Here is an 8717-nt window from a genome sequence, read left to right as displayed (position 1 = left end):
GAAGTAAATGGGTTTCTGGAACTCTCTTGCTTTTTCCATGATCCAGCGAAGGTTGGCAATTTGGTCTCTAGTTCCTCTGCCCTTGCGAAACCCAGCTTGCACGTCCGGAAGCTCTCGATCCACATACTGCTGCAGCCTACCTTGCAGGATTTTTAACATCACCTTGCTAGCATGCGAAATAAGCGCGATCGTGCGGTAGTTGGAACAATCTTTGGCACTGCCTTTCTTTGGAATGGGGATGTAAACTGACCTCCTCCAATCCTGTGGCCACTGCAGGGTTGTCCAAATCTTTTGACATAATGTATGCAGTGTGTTAACAGCGTCGTGGTTGAGGTTTTGAAGCAACTCAGCTGGAATACCATCAATTCCGCTTGCTTTGTTCTTAGCAAGGCTGGCTAAGGCCCATTCAACTTCACTCTTCAGGATGCCCGGCTCGAGATCAGTAATCACAACCGTCCTATGTTGGGATTGCACATCCGGGTCCTTCTTGTACAGTTCTTCTGTGTATTCCTGCCACCTCTTCTTTATCTCTGAGGCTTCAGTGAGGTCCTTGCCTCGTTTGTCCTTTATCACGCCCAGCTTAGCACAGAAGCTTCCTTTGATATCTTTGATTGTCTTATACAGAGCTCTTGTGTTTCTTAATTGGCTGTTGTCCTCAACTGCTTGACACTGTATGTTCAGGAAGGCATTCTTATCTCTCCTTGCTATTTTCTGAAAATCCGCATTGAGAACCTTGTATCTTTCTCTTTCCCCCATACCTTTTGCCATCCTCCTTTCCTCAGCTATTTGCAAAGCCTCTTCAGATAACCAGTTTGCTTTTTTGCATTTCTTTTGCTTTGGAACTACCTTAGTAGCAACTTCTTGTATTATATCACGAACATCAGTCCACATCTCTTCGGGCTCTTTGTCTTCTAGATCTAATTCTTGAAATCGATTCCTCACTTCCACAGCATATTCTAATGGAATCTGATCCAGATCATACCTGAAAGGCCTTCTAGTTTTCTGCGTTTTCCTCAATCGAAGCTTAATTTTGGCAACAAGAAGCTGATGATCGGTGCCACAATCGGCCCCAGGCCTTGTTTTTACTGCTTGTATAGCGCTTCTCCATCTCTGCCGGCAAATAATATAATCGATCTGATTCCTGTACAGACCGTCCGGTGAAATCCATGTGTACAGGCGCCTCTTGTGCTGTTGAAAATGAGTATTCGCTATGGTCAGGTTGTTTTCTTGACAGAACTCTACTAGCCTCTGCCCAGCTTCATTTGGCTCACCAAGACCGAACTTGCCTGTAATTCCGGATATTTCTTCACTCCCGACCTTAGCATTCCAGTCTCCTATGAGAAAAACGACGTCTGATGATGGGGTGCGGTCTAAAAGGCATTGTAGGTCCGCATAAAATCTCTCAACGTCAGCTTCTTCAGCAGCAGTGGTCGGTGCATAGACTTGGATAACTGTTATGTTGAAAGGGTGACCTTGGATCCGAAGTGAAATCATTCGGTCGTTTTTGGGGTTGTACCCTAGCACTGCTTTGCCCATTCTTCTGTTTACTATGAGAGCGACCCCATTTCTTCTCTTGGATTCGTGCCCACAATAAAAGACATAATGGTCGCCGGAGTTAAATTCTCTCATTCCGGTCCACTTGAGCTCGCTGATACCCAAGATATCAATGTTCAATCTGTCCATTTCTCGCTTGACGATATCCAGTTTACCTTGCGTCATAGATCTTACATTCCATGTTGCTATGTGACATATCTCCTTGCAACATCGGACTTTCCGGTCGCTTCCCGACACATCCACAACTGAGCGTCCTTTTGGCTTTAGCCCAGCCGCTTCATTCGTCCTGGAGCTACTAGGAATCGCCCTTTGTTCATCCCCAGTAACATGTGGGACGCCTTCCAACCTGGGGGGCTCATCTTCCGGCGCCATATCTTTACTGGTATTGTGACTGGCCATAGGGTTTTCTTGGCAGGAAATACTGGAGTGGGTTGCCATTACCTTCTCCAGTGAATCACATTTTGTCAGAACTCTCTGCCGTGACCTGTCTATCTTGGGTGGCCCTACACAGCAGAGCTCACGACTTCATCGAGTTTCGCAAGCCCCTCCGCCACGACAAGGCAGTGATCCATGCCAAATTTCCGTTTCTGAGCTTTCTCCTATAGTTATGAGATTACCAGCCGCTGCTCCCGGTCCTGATAAAGTAACTTCAAAAATGTTAAAAATTCTTTTTGACGAGTCACCTCAGACGTTATTAGAGCTAGTAAATTATTCCATTAAACATGCTTGGATACACCCAGAATGGAAACTTGCCAAAATAATTCCTTTACTTAAGAATAAAGGCGGTGCCTTGTCCATTGATAATATTAAACCAATTGCATTAACATCAAACATTGTAAAATTAATTGAAAGAGTCATACTTATACGTGTTTCGGAATTCATGAATAAAGAAAATATCCTCAGCCCTTGCCAAATTGGTTTCCGTCAAAAGTGTTCCATCTGGAATGCGCATGCTGATCTCGAAAGTCGAGTTCTTTTAGCGCGACGCCAAAAAATGTACGCTGCCTTGATAACGCTAGATATAGCCAAGGCCTATGATAGCGTTGAGCATAGCATTCTATTGCAAAAATTGAAATCTCTTCAGTTTCCACATTATTTAGTAGCCTGGATATCTGAATTCCTCAAAAACCGAGAGTTTTACTGTGCACTAAATGGCGTCCATTCTGGCAGATATAAGCAAGCCAGGGGAGTGCCGCAAGGAGCAGTCCTTTCACCAGTCCTTTTCAACATACTACTCAGCTCAATACCAGTTAATTATGACGTTCGCACTTACGTATATGCGGATGATATTGCGTTTTTTGCAACTGCATCGGATATTCAATCCCTTTATCTCCACTTGCAAACTTACCTAAACTCTATTGAGAATTGGTTGTGTGGCTTGCGTCTCACATTAAATGTCAACAAAAGCGCAGTCCTCGTATTTAACATAAAAGATTCTGTAAGTCTGTCTGTAATGTATCAGCAGCAAATAATACCACAGGTTAAATCATTAAAGTATTTAGGGGTCACTTATGATGATAATCTTTCATGGCAGCCCCACATTAACCATATTGCTACGAAAGGGGCTCGGGCCGTGGGTATGTTGCGCCGAATTAGTCGTCCCAGGTCTGGAATGCGGAGAGATGTCCTTTTAATGATTTATATTATGTATGTGCGTCCAATTTTAGAGTTTGGTTCAGTCTTGTTTTCTGGATCAGCAAATTATAAAATTCGACCGCTAGTTCTGTTGGAGCGAGAAGCACTTAGGTTGTGTCTGGGACTTCCAAAATTTGTTGCCAACAATGTGCTCTACCTTGAAGCCCGGATTCCACCCTTGATATATAGATTACAAATTCTAACCGTTCAGACGTACTTAAGGATATATGAATCAGAGTTTCACCGATCTATGTCTATTTTTTGCTGTCAACCGACCTCCTTTTTCGGTGTCCATTGGTCTAAATTTCACACCCCGCAGGTTGTTATGGTCAAAAATTTGCTGGACCCTTTAAATGTTTCCCTTCCTAGTATTCTACCCATACAAACCATCGGTTCATCTATTAAAATTGTCTTTGACGACATATTCCCGAATAATGCTAAAAACTTATCATCCGTTATTCTAAACGGATTATTAGAAGACCATTTAAGAAGTCTTTCTGCTAGTTTAGTTGTAGCTACTGACGCATCTCAAAGTAATGAAAAGGCGGGTGTGGGTATATATTGTCCACATTTAGACTGGTCTTTTTCTGTCCGGCTTCCGGACTTCACCCCAATTTTTGAGGCAGAGTTTCTGGCGGTGGTACTCGCTTTACGAAAATTAGACTCCTCTTTTTCTAAAGTGGCAGTAATTTCCGACTCTCTATCCTTGTGTTCATCTCTCTCTTCGTCGGTGGATTCTGCAATAGTAAAAACCTTTGTCTCCCTGATCCCTAGACATTTGAAAATTGTACACATGGTATGGGTTCCAGGCCACAGCAATGTGACTTTAAATGAATATGCTGACAATTTGGCAAAAGAGTCCCTTAATGGCCCCGTATTATCTATCCTTCCGGCGACCGCGTACATCACCGCAGCGAGGTTTCGAAGAAACGTCCTATTAAATATGAAAAATGGACATCTTTTAAGATCTGATGACTACCTGCATCTAAATTATTCTTGGAATAGAAAATTATGTCATTCACGGCAACTTGAGATTTCACTAACAAGGCTGCGATGCCGTATCCCACCTTTAAATTTCTATCTTTACAGGTCTGGTTTGGCACTGTCTCCCGTCTGCGCATTTTGCGGTGAACAAGAAACATTAGATCACTTTTTATTGTTTTGCCGCCGCTTTACTACGCTGAGAAAGCAGTTGATGGAAAGGCCATTGCAACAGCTTGGCCTTAGTTTAAGCAGCCCGACATTGTTATCATTTGGCGCCACAATCCTTGGGCACAGTCACAGGTCTGTGTTTACCGCCATGCAAAATTTTTTACTGGACTCAAATCGCTTGCCTTGCTAAATATTTAAACATCACTTGTTCTAAAATTGTAGTGTCAATCTCCCGTGAGTGTTACCACTTTTCATTTTATATTTCACTTATTTCCCGTTTTGTTTCCTTTGCTCTACCCCTCAAATTATTTTTTTTTTATGCAAGAATATTAAAAAAAAAAAAAAAAGTTCTTTGCTACCCAATTCTTGGCCGATCCCCCTCTGTGGGTATGTGCCATAAGTTATTTGGACAACAACAACAACAACAAAACCGTTGGGACTTGCCTGAAGACTTGCTCTACTGTGCTGTGGACGCTTGCCCTTCACCTGCTGTGGTTTCCTGTGCTAGCCTTCTGCCCCGTATCATCTTGGTGGAGGTGACCAAAGATCCCCGTGCGCACAGATTACCCCTTGCGCTGCCAAAACCTGGATTTGCGCAGTGGCCGTCATCTACCTGGGCTTTCAACGACGTCAACTACCACTATGACCTCCGAGACAGCCCCTACCACCGCGGCAACTTCGGCTCAGCCAGTCGTGCTCACAAAAATCCGCCACCCTCCCATATTTAATGGCGAAGACAAGACAGACGGGGAAGATTGGCTGGATGAGTACGAGCGTTGCAGCAAGAGCAACCACTGGGACGCGACCATTATGCTGGCCAACATCATTTTCTATTTGGCGGGAACCGCTCGCACGTGGTTCCAAAATCACGAACAAGAGCTGGTGACGTGGGCAATCTGTAAGCAAAAGCTTCAGGACCTGTTCGGGAAGCCCATTGGTCGAGCTGTCGCAGCAAAAGCAGAGCTTTCATCTCGCATCCAATCCTCCACGGAGTCCTACCTTGCGTATATTCAAGACGTGCTTGCGTTGTGTCGCAAGGTCAACTGCTCAATGACGGAAAATGACAAGGTAGGCTATATGCTCAAGGGCATTGCGGATGATGCGTTCAACATCCTGTTCTACATGAATTGCTCCACCGTCGACTCAGTGCTTCAAGTCTGCCGAAAATTCGAGCAGGCTAAACAACGACGCCTCGTACATCGCTTTGAGCGCCTTCCAAACACCGCAGCTACATCCTCCTGTGATGATCTGGCCCCTTTGCAACAGCCTTCTCATCCCACGAACATGACTCGTATCGTCCGGAGAGAACTCGAGGCCTTAGCTCCTACACCACTCATGGCTCCGCTACCCGACACCGTGGCCATGATACAGGCCGTAGTTCGCCAAGAACTTGCAAACGTCGGCCTGTTCTCCAGCCCCGTGTCGCCCACGCCACCATCCCACTCTGTTCCTGCAGTGGCTGCTGCTACTGCCAGCCCACCTTCCCCACGTCGCTACCTTAGTCGCAATCCTGCAGAGTGGCGCACCTCAGACGACAGGCCAATTTGCTTCATTTGCTGTCGCGCCGGTCACACATCGCGTTATCGCCGTAGCAGTACCTTCTTCGCTCCTCGCTCCTATTACAACGCCGACCGCCGATACTACTAAGGACCTCGACGCTTCCCTGTCCAACCAGAGGAGCTCCGTCCCGTCTACGATGGACCAGGACATTATCTTTCTCAACAAGATGAGACTCGAAACGAAACCGTCCCCCCTGCACGTCGCACCAGCCGATCTCCATCCCCACTGGCTCGTCGATCCCGTTCACCGGTATCTCGCCGCAACTCCTCCCCATTACACCCCGGTACCTACTCGGGAAACTGGCGAGTGCAGCGCCCTGGAGTGACGCTGCATTCCCGACCCGGACTGTCAACTCGGAACTGACCCCCGCACCTAGACGAAACCTCGTTGATATTCTTGTGGACGGAGTCTCCGTTTCTGCCCTTATTGATACTGGAGCCCACATTTCTGTTCTTAGCTCCTCGCTCCGTCGACGCCTCAACAAAGTCCTCACACCTGCTTCCTCGTCTACCGTTCGTGTTGCTGATGGCAACACAACTACTGTCATTGGTATGTGTACTGCGAGAGTTACCATTGCCGACCGCCACATCCCTGTGCTATTTACAGTCCTCACCAGTTGCCCTCATGAAGTTATATTAGGACTCGACTTTTTAACAGAACACTCCGCTCTCATTGACTGTTATTCTGGACTGATTCATCTAGACCTGCCGCTTTGCCCTGACAACAAAGCTCCTGAAACTTCAACGCTCCGTCTTCGCTCCGCTGCATTCAGTCGCCTACCGCCAGAAGCCGCAGTGTATGTGCTGATGTCGCCTTTTCCCTCCGTTCCGGATGGCGACTACGTTGTTTGCCCCATAACTGACGTGACACTTGAGCGTAGCATCGCTCTACCTCACAATATAGTGCATGTAGCGAATAACAGCACTTGTATTCCAGTCCTTAACTTCAGCTCTTTTGTGCAAGTTCTTCCTGAGGGCATTTCTCTCGCCGAGCTGACCCCATTGTCGGAGTTTATTGTGGCTGCTCTTTTACGTGACCCTATTGCCGCAGTGCCGACACGACCTGCACCGTTCCCACCTCAGGAGGTCCGTATATCCGGCATGGTTGCTCCTGACTTGCGCCCTGATCGTGCTAAAGCACTTACGACCCTACTGACATCGTACAGAGATATTTTTGATTTTGGTGACCGACCTTTAGGTCAAACGTCCTTCGTTACACATCGCATCGATACCGGAGACGCCAGCCCAATTCACAGACGACCTTACCGAGTCGCCATTTCTGAACGTCGCCTCATACAAGATGAAGTCGACAAGATGTTGGCAAGGAACATTATAGAGCCTTCCAGCAGTCCCTGGGCATCACCTGTCGTGCTTGTTAAAAAGAAGGACAATACCTGGAGGTTCTGCGTTGATTACCGACATCTCAACAAAATTACAAAGAAGGACGTTTACCCGCTCCCCAGGATACATGATGCCCTTGACTGCTTGCACGGCGCCAGCTATTTTTCTTCGATTGATCTCCGTTCTGGTTATTGGCAGATCGCTGTTGACGAACGGGATCGAGAGAAGACCGCTTTCGTCACACCTGATGGCCTGTACCAATTCAAGGTGATGCCATTTGGTCTGTGTAATGCGCCCGCAACATTCGAACGCAAGATGGATTCTCTTTTGCGCGGTTTCAAATGGACGACGTGTCTATGTTATCTCGATGACGTTATTGTCTTCTCCTTGACCTTCGAGAGCCATCTCCATCGCCTTGAGGCCATTCTTGGAGTCTTCCGAAGAGCTGGCCTTCAGCTTAACTCCAAGAAGTGTAGCTTCGGTGACGTGAACTCAAGGTACTCGGTCACGTGGTCGACGCACGTGGCGCTCGACCCGACCCAGACAAAATACGTGCTGTAAGAGCATTTCCTACACCCCGCTGTACCAGTGACGTGCGTAGTTTCTAGGCCTTTGCTCCTATTTTCGGCGGTTTGTCCCCAACTTTGCGGAGACTGCTCGCCCACTCACCAATCTTCTGGAGAACGACGCTCCATTTTGCTGGGACCAAGAACAGTCTTAAGCATTTTCTGCGCTCATTGCGGCCCTCACCAACCCACCCATCCTGGCACACTTCAATCCCTCAGCACCAACGGAGGTACGCACCGACGCCAGTGGTCACGGTATTGGTGCCATTCTTGCCCAACAGCAGATGGGTAGCACTCGCGTCATTGCTTATGCCAGTCGCCTCCTTTCTGCGGCTGAGAGGAATTACTCGATCACAGAACGTGAGTGCTTAGCCCTCGTGTGGGCCATCACAAAGTTTCGCCCTTACTTGTTTGGCCGCCCGTTCTCCGTCATCACCGACCACCACGCCTTATGTTGGCTTTCTACGCTGAAGGACCCTACTGGTCGCCTGGGGCGTTGGGCCCTCCGCCTTCAGGAATACACTTTTTCTGCCGTCCACAAGTCCGGCCGATTGCACGCTGACGCCGACTGCCTCTCCCGCAACCCGGTAGATCCACCACCCACCAGCGAGTGTGACGATGACACATGTGTATTGGCCATGTCTGACCTTTTAAACATTCGCTATGAACAGCGCTTAGACCCCAAGCTTTCCAGTATTATCAATCGCTTCAGCACTAATCACCTTGATGCAACCCTTGCTTTGTTCGTGCTCCACAACGGCACCTTATACCGGCGGAATATGCGACCAGATGGCGCCGAGCTTTTGCTCGTAGTCCCCGAACACCTGCGCGCCACCGTTCTACAGCAACTGCACGACGTGCCCACTGCGGGTCATCTTGGTCTATCTCGCAAGTACGACAGCGTCCGCCG

This window comes from Amblyomma maculatum, chromosome 1 (genome assembly GCF_055883805.1).
Source record: "Amblyomma maculatum isolate TAMU_Amacu chromosome 1, ASM5588380v1, whole genome shotgun sequence".
NCBI lineage: Eukaryota > Metazoa > Arthropoda > Arachnida > Ixodida > Ixodidae > Amblyomma > Amblyomma maculatum.
Note: the sequence above shows the minus strand (reverse complement) of the source record.